Below are 22,757 nucleotides of genomic sequence, written 5' to 3'. Positions count from 1 at the left end.
AAGACCTTGCCTGTGTCGAAGATGATATGTTGCAGAAAGAAAGCTGGCATGGTTGAGCATACATTCCCACTTGAGTCGTGAGGGGGAGATTTGTTGGGTGGGCTCACTCCCCAAGTGGAACCCACCAATTTTACTAGTATTATTATTATTATTATTGAAATAAAAAGAAAAAGAAAAGGTTTTAATGGGCTTGGCCCACTTGAAGGTAATAAAAGGGATTTAGAAATCCCTAAGAATACACACAGAAAGACAACGGAAGAAGAACGATTTCCAGAGAAGAAAAATAAGGGTTTGGTTCCAGTGGTGGTAACAGGTGTGTAGCAAACTTGCTCCGTTTGATCTACAAATTTAGTATGTTATTCCTACCATTGAGTTTGTTATTTTAATATATAATTTGAGTAGTTTTATCTTCTCTGAGAGTTACTTTGGCATACCCACTTTAGTGGAAGGTTGTTATAGGGTTGTTATTGTTGATTGATATTCCCTATTGTTATTAGGAAGACTCTTGGTGTACCCATTAATTATTATAGTTAGGTCCCGTGGTTTTTATTCTCTCAATTTGAGGGAAGTTTTCCACGTTAAAATTGTGTTTGTCTCATATTTAATTTTCTGCCAATTATTATTGCTCTTGGAATTGTATTTTCTGTTTGGCCATTTATCTACACAGGTGGGGGAAAAAATATTCCGCATTATTGAGATAATTATCGCTAATTATCTCTGGTTTTTCCCAACATGGACAACTTGAGATCAATGGCACATGGTTCATTTATTTCAAAATCTCCAACATTGAAAACATCAGTTGAATAAATGAAACAACAATTGTCCTTTTATTACAACAAACATCATTTCTTATCATCCACAGAAATGGAAGTGATGTTTCAAAAATAAGATTTGAATCATAGTAAACACTTATTAAGGTCCAAATTAAGTCCAATAATTGTCCTTTTATTACCACAAAATATCATTGTTTATGTAGCAACAATTGTTGCATATCACATATGTAGATTGACTTTTGAATTTATTCAAGATTCTAACAATTTAGACATTGTATCCTATACACATGTAGAAGAAGTTGACATCGATGACAAAAAAAAATTCAAGATTTCTCTTTCTTTCTTCAACTTACACTCTTTTTGGTTCAACCATAGTAGAAGTAGCATTTTCCTTTGTAATCCTTCTTGCCAAATTAAATGCAATAGTACATAACTTAAAATATTGCACCATGTCCATAATTTTCCACAATTAAAAATAAATTCCAGAAAATGTCACAAAATAACCTAAAAAATTAAAAACTATATGCCAAAGTTGAATTGTATCCAAATTACATAACTCTTAAGTTAAAAACACAATATCATCCAAGAATAAAAACGATATAATATTCACTGAGTTTTGTTTCTCCATATTCAATTAAGATAATAGGAATGAGAAGATATACAACTTCACCATTTGCATCACCATCATCTCATTCAACATGAAATTATGTAGTATCAAGTTCTTCATCGCCTATTTAAGTATTAAACAACTGAAAAAGTAAATTTCATTGTTTCATTTTTCAAGTAAATACAAAAATACTCATTATAACTAAACATTAATCTGGATTGTTTCCAAATGAATCATCAACAATTGGAATTGCATTCTTGTGATAAAGAACACTATCAATCTCTTCATTATCAAGTTCATGAGTTGGTTCTTCCTCAAAGACGCAAAAGTCAATTTTATCAATTGATTCATAACATATCTTACTCGTCTTCCACCAACAATAAAACATAATGACAAATTCAGAAGCTATTGTATACAACAAATGGAAGCAATAATTGGTTGAATTTTCACATAAATTTTTTATCCCTATTCTTTAAACGCAAGTTATAAGCCACATAGACAAGATAATGAAGTCTTTGATGTTCAAGTCTATTTCTTCTTTTGTATGGATACAATCAAAGAAACTTCAATTTCGCTTACACCCTAATGAAGAAGTTTGGCTATGAAGCAAATTGCCCATCTTTTGCACAGTTGGAGCACTACCCCTACACATTTTCCACCATTCCTCTACAAGAAAAGCATTGTACAAAAAGTAGAAAATATGTATAACTATTTAAAATTTAAAATTTAAACATTGAAGTCATGATTTAGTGCTCACCAAGTTGTGTTTGCTTTAATGCCTCAATAGCACTTTCTCGGCTAAAAATTCCATCCCGATCACGATACATTTTAATCTCTTCAAAGGCTTTGAATACATTAGGACAAATAGATTTTTTTCCATTAATTGAATAAGTGCTTCCATAACCATACTCTTCTCACGATAGTTCTCATCATAAAAGAATGTGGAATTGAAAAATAAAGAAATTGCATGAAGATTACGTTTTAAGTGTTTATCCCATCCGACCTTAATGATTTATGTGTATATGACGACTTTCTTCTCCTAAACATATCATTAATTGCATTATTTTCCCTTTGCATGTCTTCATAAATATAACCCAAAGAGGGTTTTTCATCTCCATCTACAATTCTTAGTAGATGTATGATGGGACCCATAAACTTTGCAATCATGAAACAATCATTCCAAAATTTAGTATCCAAAATCATGGTACTAACATTCTTTTGTTTTGCAGACTTTGCTAGCTTATGGGTAGTAAAATGTTTGTCCACCATCAAAGCTTGTAAATCATGCCTATGGTCATACATAGTTTATAGTGTAATAAAAGCTATAGCAAATCGTGTTGCTTCTAAACGTACCAATTTTTTACAACATTTTATTTTCGTCAACCAAGATAAGAAAACCATATGATTGTAAACAAACACAATTACCTTTGAAGCCTTTGAGGCAAGATCTGCAATGTGAAGCATGCTACAAATATCCTTAGATTCAAACAATGAGCCGCACAAGGAGACCAAAATATAGACCGATATTTTTCATGAACTATATTGCATAGTGTTGCATCTTCTTTGACAACATATGATGCATCATTAGACTTCAAAAATACCATACCTCGTGGATAATAAACTATAAAGTTTATTAAAGTTCTTTGTTTTTGGTTTGTTCAAACATTAGCCCTTATTGTATCAAATGGACATAAAAAGAGCTTTTTTTAAATAGATATATTAATGAGGAAGTATATGTAAAACATCCCTTAGGATTTGAAAATGATGACTTTCCTGAGTATGTCTTTAAACTTAAAAAAAATTATTATATGTTCTAAAACAAGCACCTAGGGATTGGTATGATAGATAGAGTAATTTTTTACTTGAAAATAATTTTGAAAGAGGAAAAGTTGATACTACATTATTCACAAAAACTTCTAAAAATGATATTCTTATAGTACAAATATATGTAGCTGATATAATATTTGGTTCTACTAATAGAATGTTATGTCAAGAATTTGATAAGTTGATGCTGAAAGAGTTTCAAATGAGCATGATGGGAGAATTCAAGTTTTTCTTGGAATTTCAAATGTAATAGACTCAAAATCGTGTATTGATCCATCAAACCAAATACACCAAAGAATTTCTCAAAAAGATCAAAATAGATGAGTGCAAACCCCATGCGCACTCCAATGCACCCAACCTGCTCACTTGATAAAGATGATTCAAGAAACATGATTTGAGCAAAAAATCTTCATAGGAGGGAAATGATCACTCTGATACTTAACTGCTTCAAGACCATACATTCTTTTTAGTGTTTTCCTTTGTGCCAGATTTTAGTCAATCCCAAGAGAATCTCACCTAACAATAGCCAAGAGAATATTAAGATACTTGAAAGGTACGACCAACTTAGGGCAATTTTATAAGAAATCATCAGATTAAAAGTAGGTTGGATTTTGTGATGCTGATTACGGAGGTGACAAACTTGAAAGGAAAAGCACTAGTACAAATTGTACTTCTTGGCAGTAATTTGATATCATGGTCTATCAAAAGGCAAAGGACAATTGTTTTGTCAACAACAGAGGCATAATATATATCAGTTGCTAGTTGTAGTACTTGGTTTTTGTGAATGAATCATCAATTAGAAGATTACAAACTCAATGAAAGTCAAATTCCTATATTTTGTGGTTACACTTCTGCCATTTGCTCCAATTCTGCACTCTGGAGTCAAACACATTGAAATCAAACTTCAGTTCATTAGAGATTTTGTTCAAAAGGGAATCCTAGACATCAAATCTATCGACACTATAATCATCAATGGGCTGATATCTTCACAAAACCCCTTACTGAAGACAAGTTCCTTTTTATTAAAGAAAATTTGAACCTTGTTTACATTTCTGAATGATATTCTAATCAATATATGTCATGCCTCCAATATTTTATAATTTTGCATTTATTTTAGATGTTCTTTAAATACTTCATATTTGGTTCCATTTCATATATGCCTCTGATACATTTTTACTCTTTTTTGTCTAATAACAAAGGGGGAGAAAAGAAAAAAATTTGTAGAACATTTTTTTCTCATTTGCTTTGATTAGTTATTTTATATAGAGGGAGAAATTTTTTGAAACAAATCATATATGCTATATGTTAGGGGAACATCTGATTATTTTATGCTTAATTTTTTTAATTAAATTATTCACAAAAATGACGTTTTGTCATCAACAAAAAGGGGAAGATTGTTAAAATCAAGATAAATTTGGAGAATAATTCATTTCTAGTTTCGTTGATAACAAAAGGAAGTTTGTGAGAATAATTTAATACACTAATGTTCTAAATTAAGTGAGCAGAAAAAGTAGAACAAACAGGTACATTCTAAATCCATGAACAAATAAGAAGAAATGGTAAAAATTAGAGGATACAAATAAAATCATAGGAAACACAAATATCAGAGGATATGCACTAATCAGAGGATATACAATGATCCAAGGAAACACATAGATCATAGGAAACACAATGATCAAAAGAAACACGCACATAAGAGGAAATGCAATGATCCAAGGAAACACACAGATCATAGGAAACACAATGATCAAAAGAAATGCACAGATAAAAGGAAACAACACGATCAAAGGAAGCGCGCCTTTTGCTAGCTATGAAGCGCTCAATCTGATAAACTCGCTCAAACTCTAATGCACAACATGTTCTAATAAGTTGTCTCTACCTCTGAAAGTAATTCAACACAAGCAGATTATTGACTCTGCCTTTGTTATCCATGTAACACCCCAAATTTTATAATAAACTATTTTATTAATTAAATAAAATTTTAAATAATTAATTTGATGTTAAAATTAGTTTATAATATATGTTGATAAATTTTGGGATACTTTTCGTCATGTGGGTGATTTCTACGATGTGCTAGTTTTCTAAGTATTTTATTAAATGAGAGATATAAATAATAAATATTATATTTTATTATTTGATATATATTTTTTTAAATAATAGTATTTTAGTGTAATATTTTAAAGAATAAGATTTTAGGTGAATCTACATGTATATGTGCGTTTGCAATTAATGTGATATTTTCTGGTATGTGTGACCGACGTTAAGTGTACACATAATTATATTTAATTATTTATAAACATATTTTATTTTAATTATTTATTTTACAAATAATTATCTTGATATATTAGTAATTTTAATATTGATTTTCTTTATTTTTATATAGTTGCACATATTTATTTTTAATTATTAAGTAATATAAATTGTTGATGTTAATTTTATTTATTTTATCATTTTGACTATTCTATAAAGATGATGTATTTTTATGTGATTATTTTGAAAGATGTTATAGTAATAATCATAGTTATTATTTTGAATATGAGAGTTTTGGTTAAAATTATACTTATCTATATTTAGTATTGATGATATTATGTTAAAATGAGTATTTTGGAGAAAAGTTTCTAGGAAAGTAAAATAAACTATTTATTTATTAAGGGCTTTTAGAAATACAAAAAAATGAATTTTAGATCAGACGACTATTTACACCTCTATTTTCTACTTCTGCATATTAATTTAGGCTATTACTGATTGGACATTTCTTTTCTACACCTGCTAGTTGTTCATTACACCCTCATTTCTGTTTCAGACTGGACTCCCCTGTGTTGGGCCTCACAGACTGTTTTACTCCTGCACTTGTACATTTGTCATCTACACCCCTCAATCTGCAATTAAAACAGGAAGAACAAACAGCAGCGCACCGTCAACAGCATAACACCCTCTTCCTCTCAAATTCGTCCCATCAATTCCTTGCCATTTTGAAATGATCACAACCTCTGTCCTACACAAAATTGTCCACTGAATCTATTTTTGTCATCAATTTTGTCAATCGTGACTCCGTTTAATCAGAAACAGCTGTGTTTCTTTCCTTGGGCGAGCTGTTTTTGACCGATTCCGATCACCATGTTTGTCGTCTCATAAAACTGATATCGTTTTTGGATTCCTCTCGCCGAAACCTTCAAGAAGCACTACTCATTTGTATTTTTTGGTGAAGTTGACGTTTGACCCTTCTGGCGCTACGACGAGTCGGTGAGACTTTTTCTGCACTTTTTCTCATCGTTTTGATTCCAATTTTGTTCCTAAAATTATTACTAATTATTTAACATTTATTTTTATGCTCCGCATAATTTATCAGTCACGTCTCAACGATTTTGTGAACTCGTCATTTATTCGGATTCGCTCACTATACGTTGTCGATCTGCGGTTGCTGATGAAAACTACCATTTATTTCTGTGTTTGAGAAAGCGTCTAAATAAGGTACGAGGTGAGAGAGCGTTTGAATTCATGAGTATAATATATTGTGAAATGAACGGGAAAACTGTATTTCCCAACAATTCATCTGAGGCTCGCTATGTACAATAGTAGCCATTTGAAAGATAAATTAATTAATGTGAAAATATTGGAATTGTGAGATTAAAATGTTAAATAGAAATATTTATAAGATATTGATTGATTTAATTTTGAATAATTGTGTGGTATTTGATATTTTATATTGTTGTGATGTTGGATGTTGAATGAAATTATGTGCATGTGTTTGATTAGACGAATTTATGTGATGTGATAATAAAAGATGGATGCATTGTATGACATATGTTTATGTGATGATAATGATGATGTTTGATTGATGATAGTGATGTTATAAGATTGTGATGAGTATATGTGATGACGTGTGATTAATGATAGTGATGTTATAAATTGTGATGAGATTATTGTGATTCCAAATTGTGTTTGAGATGAATGTCTTAATGGAGTACCATAGGCCAACGAGGGGAGAAAACAATTATTGAGAATTTGTGAAGTGGAGATTCTTTTTTCATCATATAGGTAGGGTCTGACAAGCCTAGTGATCTCGGGGAAGTACAACTGAATGAGCCTGATCGTGGCGGTCTGCTGTCGAGCCTTAACGTAAGATTGTTAGACCTTGGAGGTATTCGGATAGGGAATTCCTTGGTGACTTGGAGGTCGCACTCCAAATGTCGGAAGCTACCATGCAACACACATTTACCTTGACTGTCGCGTATATGTGTCTCGGGTTGAGTTGGGGGGATCTATGAGGACATAGCCAATTTGAATTGTCCGTCCACCGAGATGGTGGCATAGTATCAAGCCTCATAACCAAGTACTTCAGAGTTAGAATGGTACCACATTGTGAAGTAGAGTCTAAGCTCATGCATAGCATTGCATTTCCTTGTGATTGTTTTGTTGTGATTGATGTGTTTCAAAAGTAATAATAATTACCCTTAGATGATTTGATGCATATTATAATGAGATGATTATTTTACTTGAGTGACTTTGATGTTATAATATGGTACTATTTACTTAAATATTTTGATACATTGTAATGTGATTATGATACGGTATATTATGATTGTTTGCGTGTTCTTCATACTTATATTATACTATTAACATGATTTCAAAACTCACCTCCTTCGTTGTTTGTGTTTGACAGGCTTGGTCATGCGTTTGCGAAATCGCAGTTCTTAAAGGTTAATGAGTCTTGAAGTTCAAGTTTGGGAGAAACCCCGCTCTGATAGGTGATACGAGAATTAAGAGTTGTAATTTATTTTTTTTAGTTATGTAATTACGAATGACTTTTTATATGAAAACATTAGTATTAGTAAGTTTTTGGAATTAAAATAAGAATTTATAGTTAAATCAAGTTCATTGAGATTAAATTGTTTTATTTGAATAATAAAGTTTGAATTGTTCCATGTGTACTTTGAGAAACGTGATATCCTAAATTAAAAAAATAAAAGTTTTTATTTCTTGGAAACAAATTTTTATTTATCAGCTGCAAATTTTATAGAAATATGATATAAATTATTATATATATTATTTTGGGGTTTAGGGTGTCACAATCCACACATTAACATCTGACTCTACTTCTAATATCGACACACTTCAATCTGACTATCATACTTTTGGCTCTACTTCTGGTATTTACACAATTACTTTGACAAAAGTCAACAAACCTAAAATAGTAAACACACTAGATTTAATTTACAAAAAATCAACGCTTCTAAAAAAGTCGATGCCTCTGATGAAGGTCAACAGTTTTGGAGAATTGTGTATGACTTGGAAGATGTGATTTTAATAAAATCAAGAAGATTCCAAATCATATTCTGAAACAATTTTACCTACAATCCTGATACCTACAAATTTTTCTCTAATATTGATCATGGAAGATGTGAAAACTCAGAAAAAGTCTTAGGAAAATACAGTAAATATTTCAGTTGGTTACTTACCAAATTGCACCAAATGGAAATATTGGTTAAGTATTTTTTAATTGGTATAAACATTTTTCAAAAGGTTCATCACTGACAACAACAATAAAATTTTGAAATCTACAGTAACGTTCAAAAGTGGAAAAACACCGCAACACACCGGTTCAAAGTAATGATTCAAAAAAGAACAAAATTGAAACAAGACAATGTTTCAATTCAATACTGAAGCAAAACAAACGTTCATAATTGCATCTATAAAAGGAATTCTTTCTATTTCAGCGGGTAGAACAACAGAACTGCAATTGAAAAATCTTACAACAATGATCATCAATCAACTTTGCAAAAATTGAAAATATCTAAAAAGTTAAGTCTTGATAGAATTGAAGAACAACATCAAATACTTGGAAGTAATTCTGGACTTGAAACTTTGAAGAACATTGTTATAAACAATATTGATCCGACTTTGAACGTCAAACACGTTGATCAACATCAAATACTTAGAACAGATTCAAACATAATTTCTGATAACCCATACAATCCCTCAAAGAATTTCTTACGCATCTTTGTTCTTTCAACCCATACAATCCCCAAAATAATTTCTGACAAAAAATAAATGATTTCAATGAATAAAACCCCTCATAACCCTCATGGTAAAAATAAGTTAATGTAACTGAACTCACATAAATGGCACTAAAGAAAAGATGATCCTGGTTTGAAGCAGCTCTGAGCTTCTCTTGCATACGGTTTCCCTACTTTACTGATTTGAGTTGATTCACGAGGATGAAGAGGCAGATTTTGGCATGCAAGATTACTGGACAGCTTTGGGGGATTTTAGTGAACTTTTTGTATTGGAAGATTTGGGAAAGAAGGAGGAATGGAGAATTGGTGTGGACGATGAACAGTAACTGATATTGGTGTTTTTAGAAGACTTTGAGAGTATGTGACTAAAAAATGAAAGTGGAAGATGGGTTAAAACATGTGAAAGAAGGATAAAGAAAGAGAAATATGATGACATGTGCTCACTTTGCCACTTGGACTGGTTAATATTACCATTTCTCATTCTACCCTTGATCCTTATTTAATATTACTAAAAGCACAAGATTAAAAATTAATAAGATTCTAGAAATTCTAATTAGTACTTAAATCTTATAAATATTCCTAAGATAGTGAGAGGCTTGTCATAATTCTTTTATGATTAAAATGTTTAGATTAAAATTAATTCGTGTTTTCAATCTTAAAATACTCAAAAGCACAACTTAGATCACAAAATGATCAAAATCTTTAAAAGATAATTTAAGATGTTTGTTATTTTTAACTTATCAAATTGAGATTTTGCTTCAATAATTACTAACCCTATTTTGTTAGTGGATATAAAGCCAATACAAGTCCCTTAACAAAGTTGTTAAAGGCATGAGGGTTTTCATTGAATGCTACTAGGATCTGATTTTCTGTTTTGTGGTTACTAAACCCTTCCTTTCCTTTGGATGTCACAATTGTTGCTTCTAAAGTGGCCATTGCAAAAATATTGGATTAAGGTATTTTGTAGATCGTATTATTATATTATATTCATTATTTTTGTTTATTTGGCTTCCGCACTATAATATGATTATAGTTATAATCTTTTACATGAGTATGATTTGTATTGATGAATTGGTAAAGTAATTCTAACAGGGTATGGATGTATCCTTACCAACTTCGGTATAAATGCTCTAGGATCACAAGAGACCTTGACACGACATCTCCACCAAAAATCTTAAAGCAATTGGTATATGGGTCATCTCGCTTATATATCCAACATTTAACCCATTCATAGTTGATGTGAGACTTAACTACTAACACTTGAATTCAACAGAAACAATATAAATTTTATGGAAGTTTCCTCAAGAAGGCTAGGTTAAACTCAATATGCTCATAAAGAAGTTGGTGTGGTTAGGGTGTGATAGCCTTCTTTGTGACTCAGACAAGAGGTGAATCAAAGGCTACATTAGAAAATCCTAAGCATGGGGTGTTCTTCATACATAAATGTAGGACATGTACTTGTATTTGAATTTGGCCTGGAGGGAGCACATTTATCATCTTAGTGCTGAAATGTAACTCAAAAGATTCCTAATAGGCGTGCTTAGAGATAAATGCAAGTTTAGTGGGATAGTTATGTTGGAATTCAAGTGTCACTAGTTAGTCCCACATTGATTATGAATAAAAGAAATGTTGAATATATAAGAAATATGACTCATTTGCATAATGCCATAAGGAATTGGATGAAAATATGGTGTTAAACTCTCTTGAGGTTAGTCCCTAACTTGTTAGGAAATAAACAAACAAAACACAAAAATATAAGATATTTGTCTATTGACAACCAGGTAACAACATTAAAAATTGTTATAACATTATATAAAAACTAAAGATAAATTTTTTCAAAATTTTGAACTTATTCAATTCTCTATAAACAACACACATCCTCCATGACCCATCATCCATTGTCGCCCACAGGTCAAATACAATTGACAAAATATAAATAGAGGTAATAACTCGAGTCATTTCGCAAGGACTTCTAATATATAATATTAGCCAAATTGAAAGTTGAAATTCGAAAAAGTTGTTTTTATATATTTGTTTTAACAGATGAGCAAAACGATTAATCCACTGATTCGAGTTTCAGACCTATCACAGATTCTATCAATGAATTTAATTTCTAATTCGTGATTCTATTCTTATTTGACTATAGAATTGATCAAACAAGCGTAATCAATCATATGTGAATTCAGTTTCGTTGACTGGATTAAGCATCACAATCATCAAAATATTACAACTAACGATCAAGCGTCGCAAAATTATAATTTAATTAAATTAGAAACCCAAACCAAATTATGTCAAATGAATTTAATCGATCCTATTGAAATTTAATTTAAGAAATCAGAATATCAATATAATCAAATAAACATAAATAGAATCATGAAGCGAAATTAACAGCGTAACACGAATCTCAAGGTGTTGATGAAACTCTGAACTCGTGGATTGATCTAATAAAATTAGCCTTCCATTAAATTAAAATAAAAAGTGTTTACTGCTTGTATCAATTTGAATCCTAAAATTTCATCTCTAAAAAAGAAAGAAAACTCTCAATATATAGTACCCGATTTTGGGCTTTAGGGTTTAGGGTTTACAAACAAGTGGCCCGCTTTTTAAAATTATTACAAAAGTCCAGATTACGAAATCTGCAATTTAGGCCTTGTAAAGTTTGGCATTGGGCTTTTATTCCAACGGTAACTCTGATTTTTAGCTTTCCAACGCCTGCTCATATGCGCCAATCCAATATTCAGAGCTCAAGCTATGGACTACAGAGCAAGCAAGGGTCAAAATACAAATAATAAAATTATAATTCAATTTCGACCCAAAGTTTAGAAACAAGCTAAAAAATTATTCTAAGCTATAAATAACTTTTAAAATACCAAACTAAAAAGCTAGAAACAAGTTCCCAAATGCTATGACCAAATTCCCCCCACACTTAAGCTTTTGCACTCCGAGCAAAACAATGCATGTGATTCCAAATATTCTCATGAATGCAAAATGGTGAGAGAAAAAAATATTTCTAGCTTAAAACAATCATAAATAATTTTTTATCACAACCAAGGAAAGCAAGAGGACAAGTTAACTAAAGAATGCATCATAAGTGATAGAGTCCTCCCAAGATATAAAATTCTCTCAAACTGTTTAGGCTATTGTTTACACTCAAAGCACATCATGAAAACTAGCACTACCATAGGTTTGACAAGCCTCAAACATTTATATTTGAAATACATGCACATAATGGTCAAAAGATCTTTATTCAGGTTGTAAAGTGGCCAAGGTAAGGGTGAGATAATCCTAAGGAGACTAGGGCTCAAAATCAAAGAGGATAAAGGAGTAATGATTAAGAGAGAAAAACAACATTAAGAAGTAACTCAACAAAATATCATTGACTTTTATTCTCACACTCTTTTTGCTCACAACACAACCATTTTACTCATTTTATTTCTCTTTTTTATTTCTCTTTTTTGTTGTTGAAAAACCCTCAAATTTAAACAAACAAGTTGAACACCCCTACCTTTATTTAAGGAAAGACTCCTTTATCCCCTAAGATTATGTCAATTCATTGTTTTTCACTTTTAGGCTTGTAATGAGCTATATAACAAAGAATAGTATAATTAGGTGCAAAGGGGCTTAAACAAATGGATAATTGTAGTAGGCTTATTTGGCTAGTAGCTTAACAAGAAACAAATGCCTAGATCATTTTAATATATGTATGCGGACAAGAGTCAAGTCAAGTTCTAGCATAACTAGCAATCATGAGTGAGATAACACACAAGAAAGAAAAGATGGAAAAATGTATTCCATTCATAATAAGGCTCAAAAATCTCACAAAGGTTAATGACTTATGACAAATGATACACACGATACACAATTTAGCATGTTAATCCAATTTATTTTACCAAGAATGCAAATATACTATCCAATCATGGCAGTCCAAACAAACTCACAACATTTACAACCATAAAATCTGATGAAAAAGAATGCAGTGCAATGTCCATTTATATTATATTATATATATATATTTGAAATATAACAAATAAAATATTTTTTTTTTGAAATATAACAAATAAAATCCAAAATAATACACCTACACTTAAATTACACATTATCCTCAATGAAAGTAACAAGTATAAAGTAAGAGTAAGGAAAGGGAGCTCCCTATTCAAACTTCAGTGTAGGTGGGCTTTTTCAAGGAGAGTTCTCCTATAGTAGCATCTTGAAGCACAAAGCTCTCATGGAATAGCTTGAGGTGTTGTCCATTTACTTTGAACACTTTCTCGGTGTTTTCATTTTTTATTTCCACTGCACCATGAGAAAAAATATTAGTAACAATAAAAGGGCCAATCCACTTGGATCGAAGTTTCCCAGTCATAATTTTTATACGGAAGTTGAACAATAAAAAAATGGCTTAATTGCAGTTTTGGTCCCCCTATTTTATCTGATTCGCAAAAGTAGTCCCCCCATTTTGTTTCTCCCCAGTTTTGGTCCCTCAAACAGAATTTTGGTCCAAAACTTGATGAAATTTCATTTTTTTTGCATTTATTTAAGTCACATCATGCCTCAAAATCTCATTTGCAACAATTGTACCTGGAATCTATGATTATAAATAGTGTAGTACGACTTTAAAAAATGAAATTTCATTAAGTTTTTGACCAAAATTCTGTTTGGAGACCAGAACTGGGGAGAAACAAAATGGAGGGACTACTTTCACAATTCAGCTAAAATAGGGGGACCAAAACTGCAATTAAGCCTAAAAAATTTGGCCAATGGAAAATTCCTTCCTAGAAACCATCTTATAATGAAAGTACTTAGTTTTCTCCTTATAGATCCGAGAGTTCTCATAAGTTTCAAGCCTAAGCTCTTCCAGTTGTTGCAATTGAAACTTTCTCTCGAAACTTGCTTTCTCCATCTCAAGGTTACAACTCTTGAGTGTCTAATAAGCACGGTACTCTATTTCCACTGGGAGGTGGCATGCATTACCAAACACAAGTCAATAAGGGGACATCCCTATTGGTGTTTTGTAGGTTGTTCTAGGATCCCAAAGAGCTTCTTCAAGTCGGTGGCTCCAGTCTTTCCTGTTTGGTTGCACCATCTTTTCTAAGATTTGTTTGTTTTCCCTGTTTGAGATTTCAGATTTTCCATTAGCCCGGGGATGATAAAGTGTAGAAATTGTGTGCACAACTCCATACTTCTGAACCAAAGCGTCCATGGCGAGGTTGCAAAAATGAGTGTCTTGATCACTTAGGATGGGTCGAGGTATTTCAAACCTGCAAAAAATATTTGATCTGATAAAATCTGCAACTACTTTAGAATCATTAGTCCTAGTGGGTATTGCTTCCACCCACTTCGAAGCATAATCAACAACTATTAAAATGTAGACAAAACCAAAAGATATAAGAAAAAGGGTCCATAAAGTCAATGTCCCATACATCAAATACTTCACATAAAAACATAGGTTGTTGAGACATCTCACACCTACGAGTGATTGTTGTTCCTGCTATTTGGCACTGTTCACAAATTTTGTAAGTCTCAAAAGCATCTTTAAAAAAAGTGGGCCAAAAGAAACTCGAGTCTAAGACTGGATTAAGCATCACAATCATCAAAATATTACAACTAACGATCAAGCGTCGCAAAATTATAATTTAATAAAATTAGAAACCGAAACCAAATTTTGTCAAATGAATTTAATCGATCTTATTGAAATTCAATTTAAGCAATCAGAATATCAATATAATCAACTAAACAGAAATAAAAACATGAAGCAAAATTGATAGTGTAACCTGAATCTCAAGGTGTTGATGAAACTATGAACTCGTGGATTAATCTAATAAAATTAGCCTTCCATGAAATTAAAATAAAAAGTGTTTATTCCTTGTATCAATCTGAAACCTAAAATTTCATCTCTAGAAAAGAAAGAAAACTCCCAATATATAGTACTCGATTTTGGGCTTTAGGGTTTAAAAACAAGTTGCCCGCAATTTAAAATTATTACAAAAGTCAAGATTACAAATTCTGCAATTCAGGCAGTAAAGTTCGGCATTGGACTTTTACTTCAATACAAAAGTTGTAGCTCTGATTTTTAGTTTTCCAACGCCTGCTCGTATGCACCAATCTGAGCAAGGGTCAAAATGCAAATAATAAAATTATAATTCAATTTCGACCCAAAGTTTAGAAACAATCTAAAAAATTATTCTAATCTATAAAGAACTTTTTAAAACATCAAACTAAAAAGCTAGAAACATGTGCCCAAATGCTATGATCAACCCATCTTTCTTTTTAACTAAAATGACGGGACTAGAAAATGTGCTAGAGCTATTTCGAATTATACCTTGGGTCAGCATGCTTTGAACTTGTTTTTCGATCTCTTCCTTATGGCTTAACATTCACAAGACCTTCATCTTTCTTCAATTGAATTGTATGAGGTATATCTCGTTCAAGAGGCAGTCTTATATTCTCTTCAAAAACTCCCTTAAAATTCTCCCACAAGTCTTGAAGCTCTTGTTGTTGGTCTTGAGTTAGCTCTTGTAATTCTTCATTTGAAGTTTGAACCAATTCTTCTTCCAATAAACTATATAGTGTTTTAGTTTGTGCTTGAAGTTCCATAGAACTGGCCAAGTCTTTTATGGTAAAGAACTAACCATATAGTTCCACCATTTTTCCTTCCCATTGAAAATTGATGGTCATTTTCTCCCAATCAAAGGTCACCTTCCCAAATATTTGCAACCAAGTCACCCGCAAAATCATATCCAAATCACCCAATTCCAAAACAAAAGCATCAACGTTAGTGGTAAAATCATCTAATTGTACTTTCAATTTTCTACACCTCCCTCTTGTGGACACACGGTGGTCGTCTCCCAACCTTACTCCCATCAAACTTCTTTGTTCCACTGTTAAACTCAATGTAGTAGCAACACAAGGTGAAACGAAATTGTGAATGGTGCCCCTATTGATTAAAACCACGATGGAAACCCCATTTAGACTTCCCTTGAGGTGCAAAGTGGTTGGAGGAGTTATCATAGCATTTGAGCACATGTTTCTAGCTTTTTAGTATGGTATTTTAAAAGCTCTTCATAGCTTAGATTAATATTTTTAGCTTGTTTCTAAACTTTGGGTCGAATTTGAATTATAATTTTATTATTTGCATTTTAATTTTATTATTTGTATTGTGACTCTTTCTCGCTCTGTAGGTCATAACAGTATCAAATTGGTGCATATGAGTAGGCATTGGAAAGCTAAACATCTGAGCTACAACTTTTATATTGGAAGCAAAGACCAATTCCGAACTTTACTGGGCCTAAACTGCAAATTTCATAATCTGGACTTTTGTAATAATTTTAATTAGCGAGTCACTTGTTCTTGTTTTTAGACCCAAAACCCTAAAGCCCAATATCAAGTAATATATATTGGCAGTTTTGTTTATTTTCTAAAAACGAAAAAATTAGGATTCAAATTGCTACAAGAAATAAATAGTTTTTATTTTAATTTCATGGAAGGCTAATTTTATAAGATTAACCCATGAGTTCAGATTTTTTATTTTATTTGATTATATTGATATTTTGATTGGTTAAATTGAATTTCAATAGGATTGATTAAATTTATTTGACAGAATTTGGTTTCGGTTTCTAATTTAATTGAATTATAATTTTGCGACGCTTAATCGTTAATAGTAATATTTTGATGTTTGTGATGCTTAATCCAATCAAAGAAACCAAATTCATATAGGATTGATTACGCTTGAATAATGCAAGACCACACCACGGGACTGAGGCTGATCAATTCTATAGTCAAATAAAAATAGAATCACAAATTAGAAATTAAACTCATTGATAGAATTTGTTATAAATCTGAAACTCGAATAAGTTGATTAATTTTTTTGCTCATCTATTAAATCAAAAATATAAAAAACCCATTTTTAATATCAATTTTCAATTCGGTTATTATTATTATATCAGAAGTCATTGCGAAACGATTTGAGTTATTACCTCTATTTATATTTTATCAATTGTATTTGACTCGTGTGCGACAACGGATCAAGGAGTATTATCTAATTTTTTATTTTCTTCAGTAATATCAAACAATCCCATGGAATTGCAATCAAGAACTTCATTCTCATCCTCCATCGTTTCTATGGCAATCACCTCATTCTTTGTTAACCATCTCGACGTCTCCCAATATCACCAATCGAAGATGCTTTTCAGCACACTTGTGAAGAGGATATTATTTTTCCACACAACAAAAAGACAACCCTCGTGCCCGCCGCTCCATCAGTTTTGAATACGACAAATGCTTAAGGCCGCAGTTGCGGTCACCACTGACTCTTCTCCCCTCATTGTTTCCAAATCTCACTGTATTATGAGAAATGCTCGAGTTTGCATTTGAGGCAGATTGAGCTGAACCAGTTTTGTTGTGCACTAACCCAATTAAGTTATTATTAAACCCACTTCTTGGTCGGGCCGAAATCGGGTTATAATGAAATCTAGATCATTTCTTTTAGTTGGGCCCCAATCCACTTGGCCCACTTCAATTCCAACTGCGAAGCCCTCCCACACTACCACCTACTGAAATCAGAAACCCACGTAATTTCATTTCGACATCACGAGCAATCTTCATCGCTTTCATTCTGGTTAGTGGATTCAGCGTACGCACCTTCAAGTGAGTATGGTTCTTGAGTCCTCCCATGAAGTACCCAAGGTACTGCTCCTCCAGTAGCCTTTCTACTTGTGACAACACATATTCGAAAGTGGAAATGCATTCATCAATCGCTCCCGTTTGTTGCAAATCTTTCATCTCTTCAAAGGTGTTATCACTTTGTCTTTCACCATAACTTTCAATTAACCCTCGTTTCAACTTCAATGATAGCATTTCAACAAATGTACTGAATCGTTGCAAGTAATAATTAAAACGGTAGTACCGAGTGTCGAACTCAAGGATTGGGTTTTACTATCGAATTATATTTAATTACTGAAATTGAAGAAAAAGTTTCTGAATTGATTGAAATAATATTTGAAATTAACAACAATAATAAAATTGATTCTTTATAATGAGAAAAATGTCATGGATGAGTTTCACTTCAAATCCAACCTTGATTCCTAATTTGATCCTAGTTATTGAATTCCTTTATTGAATTATTACCGAATTCTCTTTATTATTCTTGTCCAAATGTCTTAGTGACAGAACCTTGAATTCCAAAGTAACCCCTAATTCCTTAGTAGATTTAATATTAGAATTAAGCATTACCGTATAGAAATTCTCTTGTAAATTATTGCTTTGCAACTAATTTAATTGTTTTCATGACCTGCATCTATGTCTACACTACAAATTCATGAATTTCTCATCTCAAGGATTCGTAAAGTCCACTTCCATTTCAAAATACAAATCGTAGAACATTTTAATGTTGATCAAGCAATAAAAAGCATTAAGCACATAGATGAGAAAAATAATTCAATAATGGTGTCTAATTTGATCCTAGTTATTGAATTCCTTTATTGAATTATTACCGAATTCTCTTTATTATTCTTGCCCTAATGTCTTAGTGACAGAACCTTTAATTCCAAAGTAACCCCTAATTCCTTAGTGGATTTAAGATTAGAATTAAGCATTACCGTATAGAAATTCTCTTGTAAATTATTGCTTTGCAACTAATTTAATTGGTTTCATGACCTGCACCTATGTCTAGACTACAAATTCATGAATTTCTCATCTCAAGCATTTGTAAAGTCCACTTCCGTTTCAAAATACAAATCGTAGAACATTTTAATGTTGATCAAGCAATAAAAAGCATTAAGCACAGAGATGAGAAAAATAATTCAATAAACTCATTCATATAACTAGAAATCAAATCATAAAAATAAGGGTTTCATCTTGTTACACTCATCCCTAACAAGTAGAGTTTAGTTACTCATGATAGAGATAAAAGAGATAGAGATCAAGCAATAAAAAGCATTAAGCACAGAGATGAGAAAAATAATTCAATAAACGCATTCATATAACTAGAAATCAGATCATAAAAATAAGGGTTTCATCTTGTTACACTCATCCCTAACAAATAGGGTTTAGTTACTCATGACAGAGATAAAAAAGATAGAGATTAGAGAAGAATTACAAGAAGGATTCATGAATGATTCTTGATAAAACTGCTCCAATGATGTTAGAAACGGCCGTCTTTGAGTTTCTATGTTAGGTCTCAAGTCTCCCAACTTCCCAAGAGTCAAAAAGATCCCTAAACAGTGAAAATTTGGATTTTTATGAATGCTCATGCGCGTCACGCGCTCCAAGCGCGGGATTTGAGCTCCAGGCGCGCTTGGACAGTGCTAAAAGGCTGGAAATGCGCCTCAGGCGCAGCTGGCGCGCTTCAGGCGCACAACATCTGTTGTCTGACGTATACTGCATTTTACGCCTCTTTCGAGTCTGAATGTGGTTCCGTTGTCTTCATGAACGTTGTAGCTATGGATCTTAGCTTTCATTTGCACTTGGTTTGACTCCAATTGGACATCTACAACTCTAGATATGGCGGAAATACTCCATATAGGTCATGTTGATTTCTCACCAAAATTCAGCACTGCACTAAAACAAAGTAACAACGCAAAACTCCGAAAAATCTCTACTTAATCTAGGAAATAAGAACATAAACATTTCATTAAATCAAACAAATAAAATTAACAAAATATATCAAATAAATACTTAAATTAACTAATGAATAAAAGATAAATAAGACTAAAAACAATAAAAAATATGCATATGATGAAGAATCATCACAACCCCAAACTTAATTTATTGCTTGTCCCCAAACAACTATTAATTTCAGATTTTGTGCAGTTAACAGCAAATTTAAATTCAATTTCTCAAATCAAATCAATCTCAATTTTCAAAGTTTCAGCTACTACAATACATTCATCATGTTCAACTCTCTCTTCACACATTCTCACCAAAATTTCTCTCAAGTGTTTAGAAAGGGTTAAAAATTTATCTCTCAAATCCGAGAACATGCATCACGCTACCATAGGCTTGAAAAAAATTCTAGTTAGCAATCACAATGCAGCAAACACATACACTTTTGGAGGACTATCGGGTTGTAATGAGGCTTAGGTAAGAGTATGACATTTTGGGATAATAGGCTTTACTACTTGGAGTTCGGCATGCATTTCCAAATTATTCTACCATTTTTTATTTTTCTTCACTTTTTTATTCTGGAGATTCTCAAACATTGACAAAAGAACTAAGAAGATATTATTTACCAAAGTACACAAACTGTTTTATTTTTTTTTTCTTTTTGTGGGAATCACCACCCCAAACTTAAAAGGTTGTTATCCCATGAGCAACCCCAAACTTAGAACTTTATCAAGACAATAATTTTTTTTCTACCTAACTCCAAGTAAGGTGATTTAATTAAAGTCAATTATTTGGCTTGTAATGTGGCTAGTAAGCGAAATAAAAGGGCAAGGCTCAAAGGGTCTAGCAAAGGGTAAAATTTTCATAGGGTAGTTAAAAAGGCTCAAACGACCAAACAAAATTGCCTCAATGTATGCATAAATTACAAGTGATGCAAGTCAGAATTAGTGCAATTCTAGAGGGATAACACATGTCTGGATAATCACACAACAAATAATTTAAGTGTTTAGGCTCAAAAGCTCACAGCTAGGATAATAAGAGAAAGTATGAAAAATCAAAATAATGCCAAACATGCCACTACAAAATTTATTTAGTTTCTTTTTTTCTTTTTATTTTTTAAAAAAATGCGAGTGAGACTTCGACAACCAAGGAGTAATCAACATTGCATGAATTAGTGAAACTTATCGAATTGAGCAATGATATGAGCAAAGAAATAGAATTTAAATTTCAAAATTACAAACATAAAACTTAAGACCAAATACAAGTTGTTAATAATTCTTCATCGTAGTGCACGTTTACACACAATTAGAAAGAAACCTCTACTTGTGGGTTGCCTCCCACAAAGCGCTTCTTTAAAGTCATTAGCTTGACCTGTCAACTATTTTCAAGGTGGCATGTATGTAAAGAAGAACACATCATCCTTCTCACCAAGAGATACATATTTCAAGTAAGGTGGCAATTGGTTGAGTTCAACCAATGGCGTATCTTTTTTTTCTCTCTACATATTCATCTTCATTCCCCTTCAATGTAGTGGGGAAACGGGGGAAGTAAGATGGTGATGCTTCTAACATGGCTAAAAACTCTTTCACCTTTGGATCTTTACTTCCTTTAACAACATCTTGGGGTAGGCATAACACTATTTCCAATGGCATAATGGGTTCTTGATGTTCTATTTCTTCGTTGACTATCTCATCTAAGATCTCGATTCGATTGCATCCTTCTCTTTCTTTTGAGTGTTCCATGGCTTTTAGAATGTTAAAAGTGGCGGTTTCCTCATTTACTTTTAAGGTTAAGGTGTCATCTGCTACATCAATCATAACTCGCTCTGTTGCTAAGAACGGTCTCCCCAAAATCAAAGGAACGTCATTGTCTTCCTTCATGTCTAGTACCACAAAATCCATTGGAAAAATGAACTTATCCACTTTAACCAACACATCTTCCACCACTCCATAGGGGTGTTTCATTGAGTGATCCGCAAATTGTAGCATCAATTGTGTGTCTTTGACTTTTCTAATGCCCAGTTTTTTGTATATGGAAAGGGACATAAGAGTTACACTAGCCCCAAGATCACACAGCGCCTTCCCAAAAGTTCTATTTCCAATGGCGCACGAGATTGAGAAGATTCCAGGATCGTTGAGCTTCAGCGGTAGTTTTCTCTGTAGTATAGCACTACCGATTTTTCTTTTCTCTGTTTCACCACCGATTTTTCTTTTCTTTGACAGAATCTCCTTCGTGAACATGGCGTATGTTGGCATCTGTTTCAGTGCCTCTGCAAAAGGAATGTTAATCTGTAATTTTTTAAAAACATCAAGGAACATATCGATTGTTTTTTCTGTTTCTTCCTTTGTTAATCTTTGGGGAAACAAAAGTCGAATTTCTGGTTTTGGCAGTGATTCCCATTTTTGTACCACAGGTTCTTCCTCCTTTTCAAGAGTGATGTGCTCCTCAACTGATGTCGGTGTGACTATTTCCTCTGAGTGGGTCGAAATTGAAGTACTTACACTTTGTTTGGCTTTAAGCGGTACTTGTTCACTTACCTTGCCACTCCTTGTTGTCACGACATTGACATTATTTCGCGGATTCAGAACCGTGTCACTAGGCAAATTTTCAGTCGTTCTTTGTGCCATTTGTTGAGCAAGTTGACCCACTTGAGTTTCTAGATTCTTTATGGATGCAGAGTGATTTTTCTCGATGGCTCTTGACTTTTCAATGAAAGAACTTGTGCTTGTCACTAATTTCTCCATAGCACTCTCCCAAGCAGCCTTTCTAGGTGGGAATTGGTTTGTTTGAGCTCTTTGTTGACCCTGAGATCCACCTTGCTGATCTCTCCAAGAAAAAATTGGATGATTTCTCCAACCAGGGTTGTACGTACTAGAGTAAGGATTATTCTGCCTCCCGTTATTACTACCAAAATTCACCTGTTCTACTTCTTCTAAC

At 32.5% G+C, this 22,757-nt stretch overlaps 1 long non-coding RNA gene and 1 pseudogene across 1 annotated transcript; one reads left to right on the top strand and one right to left on the bottom strand.

Annotated features, from left to right (window-relative positions):
- Positions 1-1,588: 1,588 nt before the first annotated feature.
- LOC140921100 (uncharacterized) lies at positions 1,589-3,029 on the bottom strand (annotated as a pseudogene).
- Positions 3,030-6,137: 3,108 nt separating this feature from the next.
- On the top strand, positions 6,138-8,002 carry LOC140920325 (uncharacterized). The gene is made up of 3 exons (XR_012163151.1): positions 6,138-6,447; positions 6,554-6,675; positions 7,868-8,002. It is a non-coding gene; the product is annotated as an uncharacterized lncRNA (long non-coding RNA).
- Positions 8,003-22,757: the final 14,755 nt, after the last annotated feature.

Source organism: Cicer arietinum, chromosome 1 (genome assembly GCF_000331145.2).
Source record: "Cicer arietinum cultivar CDC Frontier isolate Library 1 chromosome 1, Cicar.CDCFrontier_v2.0, whole genome shotgun sequence".
Lineage (NCBI taxonomy): Eukaryota > Viridiplantae > Streptophyta > Magnoliopsida > Fabales > Fabaceae > Cicer > Cicer arietinum.
This window is presented reverse-complemented; position numbering and strand designations above follow the sequence as displayed.